This window comes from Schistocerca nitens, chromosome 5, assembly GCF_023898315.1.
Source record: "Schistocerca nitens isolate TAMUIC-IGC-003100 chromosome 5, iqSchNite1.1, whole genome shotgun sequence".
Lineage (NCBI taxonomy): Eukaryota > Metazoa > Arthropoda > Insecta > Orthoptera > Acrididae > Schistocerca > Schistocerca nitens.
In genome coordinates, this window is record NC_064618.1 from 218,273,699 (window position 1) to 218,291,286 (window position 17,588).

The following is a 17,588-nucleotide window of genomic DNA, read 5'->3' on the forward strand; positions in this document are numbered from 1 at the left end:
AACCCTCAGTTGTGGTAGTTCCTAAAACTCGATGGGGTAACCTCTCATGGTTGTGTTCGGAAATCTTACGTGGAAACATCAGTGAGAATCAAGCCCGCTCAGATAAATGAATGGTTTAGGCGGCCGCTCGTGGTGAAATGATAAATCTAGTGTTGCAGGAATCTTCATCTGTCTCCACATACTGCACGTTCAACAGTCTGTGTTGAACGTAGTTTACAGAACGTACAAACAGTAAAATCTAGCCATTAAAAATGCGTAAAACGGATGAGCATATAGCTGAATGATAGCTCGTTAATCCACTATAGCTGTACTTGTTGAAGTCCTTGTAGAATCGCATTACCAGTTTCACATCACTTTTTGTTACATCTTCTGGTGCATCTGTGCATAAAAATTACCATTACTATTATAACAACGAATAAGCAATTACGTAACAGGAATAAATCATTTGTGAACTGACCAACTAAAAAACTGAAATTGGACATAGATTAATAGGAACACCAACCTATTTAATATTAAACGTAAAGTGGTTGCATTTTGAGCCCCTATAAGAGGCTGGTTTCGCATATCGATTTCTAACATATGTTGGCTTCTTCCGAATTTACTTATATTGCTGTTACATGTGGCAACTGTAGTTTAGGACTGTCAAGGAGTAATGTTCGACGCCGACCCACAATATCATCAGTAATTGTGAAAATTCAGAGTTGCGCGACCACCTTCGGTGTGTGTCGTACCGGCAACAATCCCTACAAAAGTGATCAAATATACTTACGTTGCGGTAAAAACCCATGTCTTACTGACCTGAAAATTAGTTACACTAGTACCGTTGAAAACCAAAAGTGCAGATGCGTTGTACAAACAAGAGCATTAGATTTATAACTTCTAAATGCTTATACGGATAAAGTAAGTGGCCTTATAATACACTGACCAGCCAGAACAACATGACCAGCTACCTAATAGCCATAATGTCCACCTTTGGCACGGGTAACACCATCGACACGTCGTGGCATACACCACTCCATCACACTCGTGACCTTGTCACATGGCGCATTATCTCGTTGAAATATGCCACTGCAGTCGCAAAATGTGAATCTCGTGAAGGTCTGCATCCTGTGTACGATACTCCTTGGCCGTCATGGTGCCTCGCATGAGCTCCACTGAACCCATGGATGCCCACGTGAATGTTCCTCAGAGCATAATGTATCCGCCGCCAGCTTGTCTCCATCCCGCAGTACAGGTGTCAAGGTGCTGCCTCCCTGGAAGAGGAGCATTCGCGCTCTCCCTTCGACATTGTGAAGACGCTATCGGGATTCAACAGATCTTGCAACGCTCTGCCACTGCACCAAGGTCCAGTGCCGATAGCCACATGCCCATTTAAGTCGTAATTGCCGATGTCGTGGTGTTAAAATTGGCACATTCATCAGTCGTCGGCTGCGGAGGCCCATCGTTAAGAGCATTCGGTGCACTATGTGTTCAGATGCAGTTGTGATCTGCTCAACATTAGATTCTGATGTTAGTGCTACATCTACATTTATACTCCGCAAACCACTCAACGGTGTGTGGCGGAGGGCACTTTACGTGCTACTGTCATTACCTCCCTTTCCTGTTGCAGTCGCGTATGGTTCGCGGGAAGAACGACTGCCGGAAAGCCTACGTGGGCGCTCGAATCTCTCTAATTTTATATTCATGACCTTCTCAGGAGGTATAAGTAGGGGGAAGCAATATATGCGATACCTCATACAGAAACGCACCCTCTCGAAACCTGGACAGCAAGTTACACCGCGATGCAGAGCGCCTCTCTTGCAGAGTCTGCCACTTGAGTTTGCTAAACATCTCCGTAACGCTATCACGCTTACCAAATACCCCTGTGACGAAGCGCGCCGCTCTTCTTTGGATCTTCTCTATCTCCTCTGTCAACCCGACCTGGTACAGATCCCACACTGATGAGCAATACTCAGGTATAGGTCGAACGAGTGTTTAGTAAGCCACCTCCGTTGTTGATGAACTACATTTTCTAAGGACTCTCCCAATGATTCTCAACCTGGTACCCACCTTACCAACAATTAATTTTATTAATTTTATATGATCATTCCACTTCAAATCGTTCCGTACGCATACTCTCAGACATTTTACAGAAGTAACTGCTACCAGTGTTTGTTCCGCTATCATATAATCATACAATAAAGGATCTTTTTTTCTATGTCTTCGCAATACATTGCATTTGTCTATGTTAAGTGTCAGTTGCCACTCCCTGCACCAAGTGCCTATCCGCTGCAGATCTTCCTGCACTTCGCTGCAATTTTCTAATGATGCAACTTCTCTGTATACTACAGCATCATCCGCGAAAAGCCGCATGGAACTTCCGACACTATCTACTAGGGACCGCTACGGTCGCAGGTTCGAATCCTGCCTCGGGCATGGATGTGTGTAATGTCCTTAGGTTAGTTAGGTTTAAGTAGTTCTAAGTTCTAGGGGACTGATGACCTCAGCAGTTAACTCCCATAGTGCTCAGAGCCATTTGAACTATCTACTAGGTCATTTATATATATTGTGAAAAGCAATGGTCCCATAACACTCCCCTGTGGCACGCTAGAGATAAACGTCAGTAGACGTCTCTCCATTGAGAACAACATGCTGTGTTCTGTTTGCTAAAAGCTCTTCAATCCAGCCACACAGCTGGTCTGATATTCCGTAGGCTCTTATCAGGCGACAGTGCGGAACTGTACCGAACGCCTTTCGGAAGTCGAGGAAAATGGCATCTACCTGGGAGCCTGTATCTAATATTTTCTGGATCTCATGAACAAATAAAGCGAGTTGGGTCTCACACGATCGCTGTTTCCGGAATCCGTGTTGATTCCTACAGAGTAGATTCTGGGTTTCCAGAAATGACATGATATACGAGCAAAAAACATGTTCTAAAATTCTACAACAGATCGACGTCAGAGATATAGGCCTATAGTTTTGCGCATCTGCTCGACGACCCTTCTTGAAAACTGGGACTACCTGTGCTCTTTTCCAATCATTTGGAACCTTCGTCTAGAGACTTGCGGTACACGGCTGTTAGAAGGGGGGCAAGTTCTTCCGCACACTCTGTGTAGAATCGAATTGGTATCCCGTCAGGTCCAGTGGACTTTCCTCTGTTGAGTGATTTCAGTTGCATTTCTATTCCTTGGACACTTATTTCGATGTCAGCCATTTTTTCGTTCGTACGAGGATTTAGAGAAGGAACTGCAGTGCGGTCTTCCTCTGTGAAACAGTTCCGTCGCGGTTCGCCGCCTGTCCTGTTCTATCTGTCTGTCCAGCCTACGACGTCCCACATTTGTAGTGAGAGGTGGCCGCCCAACCCCATGACATCTAGACGAGGTTTCACCTCTTATTGAAGACACTCACCGCGGCACTCCTCGAACACGCGACAAGTCGTCCAGTTTCCCAAACGCTGGTGCCGAGCACCCGCGCCAACATATGGGGGTATTGAAAGGGTAATTCAGTGCGTAAATAAAGATGAAAATCTAATAGTCATAAGTGACTGGGATGCAGTTGTAGGGGAAGGAGTAGAAGAAAAGGTGACACGAGAAGATTTTCTTGCGACAAGGAATGAGAGAGGAGAAAGACTAATTGAAGACAGGCGCGGAAAAACGTGCTACCCTTAAATATGAAAGCCTACAGACAAGTATTTCCATGTCAGTTTTGATAGATCCGTACCCAGCAACAGATGGCAACACTTATCTCTAAGTTTTTACATTTTAGTGTTTGCCGGTTTTTCCGTGAATGTCTTCAGTTGAATTGTCTAATAAATATCAGCAAGTAATAGCGAATACTTTGTTCAAGAATCACAAGAAGAGGAGGATTAATTGGAAAAGGCCATGAGATACGGGAAGATTACAGTTAGATCACATCGTGGTCACACAGGATTTCGAAATCAGATACTGGATTGTATGGCGTACCCAGGAGCAGATGTAGACTCAGATCACAGTGTAGTAGTGGTGAAGAACTGGCTGAAGTTTAAGAGGTTAGTCAGGAAGAATCAATACGCAAAGAGATGCAGAAGTTCTAAGGAATGACGAGATACGCTTCAACTTCTCTAAGGCTACAGATAAAGCAATAAGGAATAGCTCACTAGGCAGTACAGTTGAAGAAGAATGGTCATCTCATAGTCACAGAATTTGGAAAGAAAAAAATAGGTACAAAGAAGATAACTGCGAAGAAATCATTGACAACAGAAGAAATAACCCAAAGGATATGAAGTACAAAAATGTTCATGGAAATTCAGGAATGTAGAAATGCAAGTGCCTGAGGAGTAAAATAAATAGGAAGTGCAGGGAACCTAAGACGGGATGGCTGTGTGAAAAATGTGAAGAAATCGAAAAAGAAATGATTGTCGAAAGGACTGACTCAGCATACAGGAAAGTAAAAATAACCTTCATTGAAATTAAAAGCAAGGGTGTTAACATTAAGACTGCAATGGGAATTCCACTGTTAAATGCATTGGAGAGAGCGGATAGGTGGAAACAGTACACTGAAGGCCTCTATTAGGGGGCAGATGTGTCTGATGTGACAGAAGAAGAAACAGGAATCGATTTAGAAGAGATAGGGAATCCAGTATTAGAATCAAAATTTAAGAGAGATTTTTAGGACTGAAGACCAAATAAGGCATAGATAACAAGCCACCATAATTTCTAAAATAGTTGGGAAAGTGGCAACAAAACGATTTTTCACGTTCGTGTGTAGAATATTTGAGCCTGGCGACATACTATCTGACTTTCGGAAAAATATCATCTACACAATTCCGAAGAATGCAAGAGCTGACAAGCGCGAGAATTATTGCAAAATCAGCTTAACACCTCAAGCATCCAAGTTGCTGACAAGAATAATACACATACGAATGGAAAAGAAAATTGAAGACGTGTTAGATGACGACCAGTTTGGCTTTAGGAAAGGTAAAAGCACCAAACAGGCAATTGTGACGTTGCGGTTGATAATGGCAGCAAGACTTGTTCATAGGAGTCGACCTGGAAAAAGCGTTCGTCAATGTAAAATTGTGTAAGATGTTCGAAATTCTGAGAAAAATAAGTGTAAGTTATAGGGACAGATGGGTAATATACAATATGTACAAGCCACGAGTGAATAATTAGTGTGTACGACCAAGAACGGAGTGCTCGAAGTACAAAGGGTATAAGACAGGGATATAGTCTTTCGTCCCTACTGTTCAATCTTTACATCGAAGAAAGACGAAAGTAATGAAATTCATCCAATCCACATGTGGCATACACCAAACCAGTGCTTAACAGGATTATTTAAAAACAGTCTTGGTTGCAATTTTAGTTTTTTTATTTTTCAACAACGCGTTTCACCTTATTTAGGCATCTTCAGGTTATCTTTTCTAGATGGACGCGAGAGGCACCAAGATCTGCATAACGCGTTCCCGTTCACAGGAGCGAGTAACACTGTAATAAGACCTGAGCCCCATCTTACTCTGTTACTCGACGCGCTATGCAGATCTTAGTGCCTCTCGCGTCCATCTAGAAAAGATAAGATGCCTAAATAAGGCGAAACGCGTTGTTGAAAAATAAAAAACTAAAATTGCAACCAAGACTGTTTTCAACTAATACGAAAGTAATGAGAAGTATCAGGAATGAGAACAGCGAGAAACAGAATATCATGATTGATGATCACGAAGTAGGTGAAGTTAATTAGTTCTGCTATCTAGGCAGCAAAATAACCAATGACGGACGGAGCAAGGAAGATATCAAAAGCAGACTAGCCTTGGCAAAAAGGACATTCCTGTCTAAGAGAAGTCTACTAGTATCTAATGTAGGCCTTAATTTGGGGAAGAATTTTGAGCACAGCATTGTGCGGCAGTGGAACATGGACTGTAGGAAAACCGGAACAGAAGAGATGAATTTTGAACATTAGGTGGTCAGGTAAGGCAAGGAATGAGGAGATTCTGCGCAGAATCGGAGATGAAAGGAATATGTGGTTAGCACTGACAAGTAGCAGGATGATAGGACCTCTGTTAAGGTATCAGATAATAACTTCCATGGCACTAGAGGGGGCTGTAGCGGGTGAAAACAGAATAGGAAGACAGAGATTGGAATACATCCAGCAAATAATTGTGACGTCGGTTGCTAGTGCTACTCTGAGATGAAGAGGTGGGCGTAGGAGAGGAACTCGTGGCGGGCCGCATCAAACATATCAGAAGACTTGAAGTTATTGCATTTGGCGTGCTAAAGAAGCTTGGTAATATCTGAATGAAAATTCACTTAGGATAGCAAGAACAGAGTTCAAACGTTTCTGGGAATCTGCTAATGTTCAGATTTTAGTAAATGTTTTTAGTGATGTGTAAATTTTGGTGTATTCCCTCTCAACCATGAGCCACCCTAGCTCTTTGGTATTCTATCCTTGCTACAGAAAAAAAGAGAACTAAATACTTAAGGTGATTGCTCTGGGTTAGCAAGAAATAGTGTTAGAGTCTCATTCTATCTCAAACTATTGCATCTTCATTCTTCTTTAAATTGAACCCCGGGTTCGATTCCCGGCGGGGTCAGGGATTTTCTCTGCCTCGTGATGGCTGGGTGTTGTGTGCTGTCCTTAGGTTAGTTAGGTTTAAGTAGTTCTAAGTTCTAGGGGACTTATGACCACAGCAGTTGAGTCCCATAGTGCTCAGAGCCATTTGAACCATTTTTGAAATTGAACCCATCGATCTTTCCGTATCATTTCAATTGATTTAACTCGTTTCAGTTGTACCGGGTGGTTATAATTAAAGTGCAGCCGTCACAGAGGTACAGTGATGGCCATAATTATCGCAACTTGGTATGTATGGTAATACGTTAATGTGGAACCTATTTTTTCTGGAACCTTTTTAGCTCGAATTTTGGCCACCAGCAGCAAATCTGGCGCTGTGAATGCAAGAAAGGCGTACGGAAATGTTTCCATACGTAACGGATTAGACACGAGACGTGGGAAGAAAATGTCAAAGAAGTGAGAAAGACGTGATGTTCATTTTATTATTAATCGCCTTTTATACAATTTATTCATCATTAAGCTTTACTTAAAACGCTTATATTAATAAATCTTAATTGTTTCCAGTTTTACTGACCGTTCTGTAAATTAATATCCCTCATTTGTACCAATCTGCACTTCATTTTTCAGTTAGTTTCCTTTTACTCAAATCCATATATTTGTTATTTTGTTTATAAATTTGATTTAGTCTTGAACACGCTGATCTTAATTTTGTAACTTAACTCGAGGAGCTAGGTATGATCCGAGCGTCTACATTACTGTGTTCGAATGAGCTCAAGTGTATCTCAAGCTATTAGACACATCTTGCAAAAGAAGCTGTGGTTGCCGTGACGACAGATTGTATTTCAGACAGAGCCCATACGTGAGAGAGCTCATACCTGTAAGTCATACTCTGAAGAGGAAACACATTCGGAGTGTGTCGAGGAGGCCCGCAACTAAATAAGCCATGAAATAATACAACGAAAGTTCATAACAAGTTTTTAAGATCATACATTAACTTTAGGACAGGTGAAGCTACATACACCAAAATATGCTGAAACGTGTATGTACTCGGTAGCAGCGATGGTGAGGCATGATAAAATCTTTGACCAGAGTTCCTAGTCTGCGCTTGACCGCGCGAGAGAGCAGTTCTGTTGCAGTCGAGTTACGAGACAGTTCAGTTGCGAGCTAGCGGTTGGAGAGTAGTAGCGCGTCGGAGATGACGTAGTTGCGGTCTAGTTGTGAGAGAGTTTAGTTGTGTGTGAGGAGTCGGCGGGCTTCGACATCGCACTCTGGTCATGATTCAGGACGAGGTATATTATTTTTAAATAAGGTAATGAAGCAGCATTGCGCTCAGCTAATAATGTAAATTAACTGTAACTAATTTGTGCAAGAATCGCCCCAATAATAATTTTGTTTTCAAAGCAATTTTTTAACAAAGAATCGTTTAATGAAAGAAATATTTCCTTTGCTATTCCTTAAAGAAAAGTTTCCCTTAAATTCAAAATTTTTGCAATGAATTTCCTCCAAGCTGTGGCGAAAAATAAGAGCAGATGCAGTTTTACTAAGGTAAGAATTACAGTTGAATTAATGAACAGGGCCTAAAGATCGACATTTCGGTCTATTTATGTTTTCATTGTCACTGAGATTTTATTATCACTGAACTGACTTTCATTTTTTTGTGAGGAACTTATATTTGGATCAGATTGCTAATTTTTATTTAATTGTCATTGTCATTAAATTTCTCTGGGAGCTTACACTTAGCTCTAGAACAATTTGCATTTAAAATATTAACTTCTAAATTTTTTGTGGGGAGGTTACAATGCATAAAATAAAACAAGCAGCTATTTATTTTCCTTGCAAGGGAATTGTGGCCCGGGCAGTAATATGTTCGGCTACTACCGTCAGGTTCAGTTGGCACTGTCTACGTTCTGCAAGTTGGGTGTTCGAAATTTACTGCGCTCTTCGGTCAGAAAACATAGCTGATTTCATAGTCTGATACTAGCGACATAGTTATCTTCACTCTTGCCGGGTCTTTTTCGCCGTCTTTAGTGTTAGAAGACCCACCCTAGACAGGGTGTTCATAGTCTTCCACGAATATGCAGACAGATAACGCCGTTGTTCTTAAATTTCGTGTCTCAGAGTCTCATATTGTGCCAATTATCTGCCTATAGATACGAACTCAATCTTTCACTTTCAGCCTTCTATTAACATTCAGGATGAAAGAATACCAATCCTAAGATTAACTGATTGATGACATTGCTCACTGAAAGTAAGGAATAGAATATGGACTGAGATTAAAACGAGGAAAGAGGCAGGTAATGAGCAGTAGGAGAAATGAGATAAGCGATAAAGTTGCATAAAAAGTGGCAACTGCGTGGCAGAGGAAATGAAGGAATTCTGGTAACTTTGACGTACACAGTGATATGCCGGAAAAAGCGAGGATGGTATAAGAATCATAGTAGCATGAGCAAAAAGCTAATTCCTTGCTAAAAGAAATCTGCTAGTATAAAATATCGGTCATAATTTGAGGAAGAAGTAACAAGGTGGTTGCAATTAAACTTTCACTACTTGGGAGGGACCCTACGAAAAATGAGCGATCGTTGAAAATAAAACTTAGTGAAAACATTGCTAAAGACGGGGGGAAGCGTAATAACGAATAAATCATTGAAAGAAACACATTTTAATCTCCACATGAGAAGGTAACATGAACAGCAAAGTCTACTCGACAGTTTGCGTAACGTGGCAAATTTGGTGAGTAATGTGATGTTTGTATAGACCGTTTCACAATTGCTCCCAGGAGTTTTCGAACGATGGACGATGGAGTGCAAAAATGGCTCTGAGCACTATGGGACTTAACATCTATGGTCATCAGTCCCCTAGAACTTAGAACTACTTAAATCTAACTAACCTAAGGACAGCACACAACACCCAGTCATCACGAGGCAGAGAGAGGACGATGGAGTGTCCAGTTGTGGTGACACAGCTCGTGATCTGCCTGAAGATCGCACATTGTGTCCAGCATTCTCAGTCATTGTAACAGTAACTTCTTCAACAGTTTGTGGCGCAATCTGCAGTCGGCCTGTCGTAGGAGCAATTTCAAAATCGCCAGTTTATTCGAACTTCCAGATCATGTTATTCATCTCCGGGGCCGCATAAGGACTTGTCCGTATTTGTTTAATGTGTCGATAATCGCAAAGGCAGCTACACTATTGCTGTTGCTTTGATAGAACAGATACTCGAGTAAAGCCCTGCTAACATTGTCCAGACCTATGTTAACTAACTGCAAGTGTAACGCACACTAATGTTTGTGTTTCAACCCTAACGACTAGTCATGGCAGTACCCCTAATAACAACGTAAAAGTCTTGCAGAACACAGTCTGACTATTTCTTTTCGTGTCATCCGTCTTCCGACTGGTTCCATGCGGCCCGCCGCGAAATCCTCCCGTTGTTGTTGTCGTCTTCAGTCCTGAGACTGGTTTGATGCAGCTCTCCATGCTATTCTATCCTGTGCAAGCTTCCTCATCTCCCAGTACCTACCGCAACCTACATCCTACTGAATCTGCTTAGTGTATTCATCTCTTGGTCTCCCTCTACGATTTTTACCCACCACGCTGCCCTCCAATATTAAATTTGTGATCCCTTGATGCCTCAGAACATGTCCTACCAACAGATCCCTTCTTCTAGTCAATTTGTGCCACAAAATCCTCTTCTCCCCAATTCTATTCAAAACTTCCTCATTAGTTATGTGATCTACCCATCTAATCCTCAGCATTCTTCTGTAGCACCACATTTCAAAAGCACCTATTCACTTCTTGTCCAAACTGTTTACCGTCCATGTTTCACTTCCATACATGGCTACACTCCATACAAATACTTTCAGAAACGACTTCCTCACACTTAAATCTATCCTCGATGTTAACAAATTTCTCTTCTTCAGAAACGCTTTCCTTGCCATTGCCAGTCTACATTTTATATCCTCTCTACTTCGACCATCATCAGTTATTTTGCTCCCCAAATAGCAAAACTCCTTTACTACTTTAAGTGTGTCACTTCCTAATCTAATTCCCTCAGCATCACCCGACTTAATTCGACTACATTCCAATATCCTCGTTTTGCTTTTGTTGATGTTCATCTTATATCCTCCTTTCAAGACACCATCCATTCCGTTCAACTGCTCTTCCAAGTCCTTTACTGTCTCTGACAGAATTACAATGTCATCGGCGAACCTCAAAGTTTTAATTTCTTCTCCATGGATTTTAATACCTACTCCGAATTTTTCTTTTGTTTCCTTTACTGCTTGCTCAATATACAGATTGAATAGCATCGGGGAGAGACTACAAGCCTGTCTCACTCCCTTCCCAACCACTGCTTCCCATTCATGTCCCTCGACTCTTGTAACTGCCATCTGGTTTCCGTACAAATTGTAAATAGCCTTTCGCTCCCTGTATTTTACCCCTGCCACCTTCAGAATTTGAAAGAGACTATTCCATTCAACATTGTCAAAAGCTTTCTCTATGTCTACAAACGCTATAAACGTAGGTTTGCCCTTCCTTAATCTAGCTTCTAAGGTAAGTCGTAGGGTCAGTATTGCGTCACGTGTTCCAACATTTCTACGGAATCCAAACTGATCTTCCCCGAGGTCGGCTTCTACTAGTTTTTCCATTCGTCTGTAAAGAATTCGCGTTAGTATTTTGCCGCTGCGACCTATTAAACTGATAGTTCGGTAATTTTGACATCTGTCAACACCTGCTTTCTTTGGGATTGGAATTATTATATACTTCTTCAAGTCTGAGGGTCTTTCGCCTGTCTCATACATCTTGCTCACCAGATGGTAGAGTTTTGTCAGGACTGGCTCTCCCAAGGCCGTCAGTAGTTTTAATCGAACGTTGTCTACTCCTGGGGCCTTGTTTCGACTCAGGTCTTTCAGTGCTCTGTCAAACTCTTCACGCAGTATCTTATCTCCCATTTCGTCTTCATCTACATCCTCTTCCATTTCCATAGTATTGTCCTCAAGTACATCGCCCTTGTATAAACCCTCTATATACTCCTTCCACCTTTCTGCCTTCCCTTCTTTGCTTAGAACTGGGTTTCCATCTGAGCTCTTGATATTCATACAAGTGGTTCTCTTCTCTCCAAAGGTCTCTTTAATTTTCCTGTAGGCAGTATCTATCTTAGCCCTAGTGAGATAAGCCTCTACATCCTTACATTTGTCCTCTAGCCACCCCTGCTTAGCCATTTTGCACTTCCCATCGATATCATTTTTGAGACGTCTGTATTCCTTTTTGCCTGCTTCATTTACTGCATTTTATATTTTCTCCTTTCATCAATTAAATTCAATATCTCTTCTGTTACCCAAAGATTTCTACTAGCCCTCGTCTTTTTACCTACTTGATCCTCTGCTACCTTGACTACTTCATCCCTCAAAGCTATCCATTCTTCTTCTACTGTATTTCTTTCCCCCATTCCTGTCAATTGTTCCCTTATGCTCTCCCTGAAACTCTCTACAACCTCTGGTTCTTTCAGTTTATCCAGGTCCCATCTCCTTAAATTCCCACCTTTTCGCAGTTTCTTCAGTTTCAATCTGCAGTTCATAACTAATAGATTGTGGTCAGAATCCACATCTGCCCCTGGAAATGTCTTACAATTTAAAACCTGGTTCCTAAATCTCTGTCTTACCATTATATAATCTATCTGATACCTTTTAGTATCTCCAGGATTCTTCCAGGTATACAACCTTCTTTTATGATTCTTGAACCAAGTGTTAGCTATGATTAAGTTATGCTCTGTGCAAAATTCTACCAGGCGGCTTCCTCTTTCATTTCTTCCCCCCAATCCACATTCACCTACTACGTTCCATTATCTCCCTTTTCCTACTCTCGAATTCCAGTCACCCAAGACTATTAAATTTTCGTCACCCTTAACTACGTGAATAATTTCTTTTATTTCATTATACATTTCTTCAGTTTCTTCGTCATCTGCAGAGCTAGTTGGCATATAAACTTGTACTACTGTAGTAGGCGTGGGCTTCGTATCTATCTTGGCCACAATAATGCGTTCACTATGCTGTTTGAAGTAGCTTACCCGCATTCCTATTTTCCTGTTCATTATTAAACCTACTCCTGCATTACCCCTATTTGATTTTGTGTTTATAACCCTGTAGACACCTGACCAGAAGTTCTGTTCCTCCTGCCACCGAACTTCACTAATTCCCACTATATCTAACTTTAACCTATCCATTTCCCTTTTTAAATTTTCTAACCTACAGCCCGAGTAAGGGATCTGACATTCCACGCTCCGATCCGTAGAACGCCAGTTTTCTTTCTCCTGATAACGACATCCTCTTGAGTAGTCCCCGCCCGGAGATCCGAATGGGGGACTATTTTACCTCCGGAATATTTTACCCAAGAGGACGCCATCATCATTTAATCATACAGTAAAACTGCATGCCTTCTGGAAAAATTACGGCTGCAATTTCCCCTTGCTTTCAGCCGTTCGCAGTACCAGCGCAGCAAGGCCGTCTTGGTTAGTGTTACAAGGCCAGATCAGTCAATCATCCAGACTGTTGCCCTTGCAACTACCGAAAAGGCTGCTGCCCCTCTTCAGGAACCGCACGTTTGTCTGGCCTCTCAACAGATACCCCTCCGTTGTGGTTGCACCTACGGTACGGCTATCTGAATCGCTGAGGCAAGGTCCATGGTTCATGGGTGGGGGGGGGGGGGGTCCAACCCCATGTCCTGATTATTTGCTTAACGTAATAAACTCTCTGTCTTCCTCTACAGTTTTTACATTCAGCTTCCTCTAGCACCATGGAAAAGGCCTATGTTTGAACTAGCAGACTTCTCTTATCCAGGAATGCTCTTTTTATCAGTGATACTCTGCTTTTCATGTCATCTATGCTCTGTCTAAGACAGATATAGCATAATTCTTTAACTTCGTCTACTTCATGATCACCATTTCTAATGTCAAGTTTCGCAGTATTCTCATTTGTGCTAGTCCTCGCCGGCCGGGGAAACTAAGCGGATCTAGGCGCTACAGTCTGGATCCACGCGACCGCTGTGGTCGCAGGTTCGAATCCTGCCTCGGTCATAGATGTGTGTGATGTCCTTAGATTAGTTAGGTTTAAGTAGTTCTAAGTTCTAGGGGACAGATGACTTCAGAAGTTAAGTCCCATAGTGCTCAGAGCCATTTGAACCTTTTTTTTTTTTTTTTTTTTTTGCTAGTCCTCATCATTTTTGTCTTTTTGCGCTTTACTTTCCATATTCTATGTTCATTAGACGGTTTATTCCATTCAAAAGATCCTGTAGTTATCCTTCACTTTTACTGATGACTGCAATGTCATCAGCGAATCTTACCATTGATATCCCTTCACCTTGAATTTTAATCCAACTCTTGAAACTTCCTTTTATTTCTGTCATTACTTCTTCGATATGCAGATTGGTATGTGTGGATGAAATATTACATTCTTGTCTTACATATCTTTAATTCGAGCACTTCGTTCCTATTTCTCACTCCTCTACTTCCTTCTTAGTTCTTGTACATATTCTATATTAACCGTCTTTCCCTATAGCTTACCCCAAATTTTCTCAGGATTTCCAACATCTTACTCCATTTTACCTTGTCGAATACTTTTTCCTAGGTCGACTAAACCTGGACGTTTCTTGATTTTTGTTCAGTCTTGCTTCCGTTATCAACCGCACTTGTCTTAACGCCAAAATGATCATCTTCTAAAAGGTCCTCAACTGTCTTTTCCATTCTTATACATATTATTCTTGCCAGTGACTTGAATATATAAGCTGTTAAGCTGATACTGCTATAATTCTCGCATTTGTCGGCTCTTGAAATTTTCGCAATTGAGTAGATTGTGGTTTTGCGAAAAAATGATGGTATATAGCGAGTCTCATAGATTCTACACGCCAACGTGAATAGTCGCTCTGTTGTCACTTCCCACAACGATTTTAGAAATTCTGATGGAATTTTACCTATCCTATCTGGCTTTTTTTATCTTAAGTCTTCCGAAGTTCTCTTAAATTCTCATTCTAACACTGGATCCCCTATCCCTTCCCGCTCGACTCCTGTTTCTTCTTCTTCTGCCACGCCATTAGAGAAGTCCTCCCCATTATAGAGGCATTTCCACCCATTCGATCTCTCCTCCCAGCGGATCTCCCATTAGGCTCCTAATTTTACCGCCTTTGTTTTTAATTTCATCGAAGATTATTTTGAAATTTCTATATGCTGAGTCAGTCCTTCCGACAACCATTTCCTTTTTGATTTCTTCACAGTTTTCATGCAGACATCCCCCCTTAGCTTCTCTGCACCTTTATTTCATTCCCAAGCGACTTGTATTTCTGTATTTCTGAATGTCCCTGAACATTTTTGTACTACCTTCTTTCTTTCTCTTATCCGTAGTTTCCTCGTAGTTACCTTCTTTTCTCGTTCCACCACATGTGACTGCTCTCGTTAGAGATGTCCATTTTTCTTCAACTGAACTGACTAGTGAGCTATTCTTAACCGCAGTATCTATAGCCTCGTAGAACGTCAAGCGTATTTCTTCCTTCCTTAGTACATCCGTATCCCACTTTTTTGCGCGTTGTTTCTTCATAACTAGTCTCTTAAACTTCATCCTACTCTTCATCAGTACTAAACTGTAATCTGAATTTCTGCTCCTGATTGCACCTTACAATCCAACATCTGATTTCGGAAACTCTGCCTGATCAAGATGTAATATAACTGAAATCTTCCCGTATCTCGCAGCCTCTCCTCCTGTTGTGATTGTTGAAGAGATTTTTCTCTAACTAAAATTTATTGCAGACCTCAATTAGTCTTTCTCCTCTCTCATTCCAGCCAATAAGCCAACATTGTCCCGTAACAGCGTTCCAGTCCCCCATGGCCATTAGATTTTCATCTCCCTTTACGTGCTGAATTATCATATTAGTATCCTCCTATACTTTCTCTGTCTCTTCATCTTCTCTTTGTGACGCCGTCGTGTATACCTGAATTTTTGTTGTCGTTGTTGATTTGCTGTGAACTCTGATGAAAACAGCTGTTCACAGTAACTCACTCCCTGCCCTATTTTCCTATTCATAGCGTATCCCTCTCCTGTTTTCCCATCTGCTGCTGCTGTTGACATTGCCCTATACCCATTTGACCAGGAATATTTGTGTTCTCTACTTTTCACTTCAAAGACCCCCACTATATCCAAACTGAGCCTTAGCGCATTCTTTTTCAGATTTTCTAATTTCCCTACCACGTTCGATCATAACAGTCCACGCCTCTACTCGTAGAACGTTATTCTTTCTTTGGTTATTCGATTTTTCTTTTGACGGTCACCACCCGCTATGCAGTCCCCTCTGGAGATAGGAGTGGAGGACTAGTCCTGAATCTTTTGCCATTGGAGAGAATTGTATGACACTTTCAATTACAGGCCACATGTCCTATGGATACGCATCACATGTCTTTAATACAGGAGTTCCCATTGCCTCCCTCATTCTCATGCCGTTGATCACTGCTGATTCTTCTGCCTTTAAGGGGCAGCTCCCCACTCCAAGGATAAGAGAGCACCATGAACCTCTATCCGCTCCTCCACGCACTTTTAAAAGGCCTTCCGCAGAGTGAGGTTAACTTCTTATACGGAAGTCTTCGGCCGCCATTTATGATGGTTTTTATTCCAAATGTAAGTAGTGGCGGGTTGCGAACTCCGGACAGAGGAAGTTTTCATTACTAGTCAAAGGCCTACCCCTACACCATGGTTGCTGAATCTACAGAGCCTTGTACAGAATTGAATCACTAAGCGTAGGAAAACCGCAAAAGAATAGAATTGAAGGGTTTGGGATGCGGTATTACAAAAGTATATTGTGAATTAGGTAGGTTGATTGCGAGATAAGATACAAGGGTGGGGATATGTGGATGCCACTGATCAGAAGTGGGTAGAGGATAATACAGCATGTCTTAAGACATCAGAGAAAAATTTCCGTGGCACTAGAGGAAGCCGTAGAGAAATTAGAATACACCCACAAAGCGTCAAGAACATAGGATGTAAGTGGTAATCTGAGATGAAGAGCTTGGCACATGAGGGAAAGTGAAAGTCGTGATGTGCCACATCAGATCACGCGTAATACTGATGGTTTTGGGCCATGATGGTTGTATATGAAGGTGGGATCAATAGCGACACCTAAGTACTTTGAATGTGCTTCAGCATCCAATTGAACTCCTTGCTATGTTTAAGCTAGGCCTGCTGTGTTTAAGCTGGAAGTATCGAAGTTGTGTTTGCCCGAAGTTGGCAGTTATTTTGATACATTCTTGTTTTCTCTCGTCTGCCTTAAGGCATCTGGCAAATGAATACATTTTGAAAGGACTTGGAGTGAGTTGCTAAGGCCGTACTGTCTGCATAAAGAGGACACTTGGTCAGCTATTGTAGTAGCTGGTCATTAGAATAAATGTTAATGAAGGGTCTGCACCAATAGTTTCTTGTGGTAATACATTTGACAGACATCGCTATCGACTGTGTTGCTCCGGAAAGGTTACATATAATATGTCTGGGAGAGGCTGTTCAGTGTATTTGGTGAGACCATAGTGCTTATTAACCACGTAGACATTTTTATCAACATGCAAACTATTGGCAGTATTATCAGCAGCTGTCAGTTCGATGAAAGCTACTCGCATAATTTGGCTATTATACATTTTGTGCCCCTTCTCTTTATAACGGGTAGCACCAAGAATCGGAAATGCGCAGTTCTTTTGTGGTCTGCGGTCCGCTTGTTGATGAATTAATATTGGTTCTGTTACTTATTATAAGCGATTCAGCAACATTGTTTCAATGGTTTTATAAAAATTACATAGGGGTGATGGTGAGCAATAGCTTTTATCCTCTTCTGATGGCTTCAGAATAGTTTTTAATCTAAATTTCCTACAGACTTACAGGATATGATATATTCTTCTGCAATTTTTATGGAATATACGGATCCATTCTGTTTTCCAAATATTTTTATTTTTTCTGTTCCGGTGTTATCCTCTGCTTTAGCATTCTTGTGATTATGAACGTTTACGTTCAGTTTATCTATCTTCGTCATAGGTGAGGGTACTTCATTATCGTA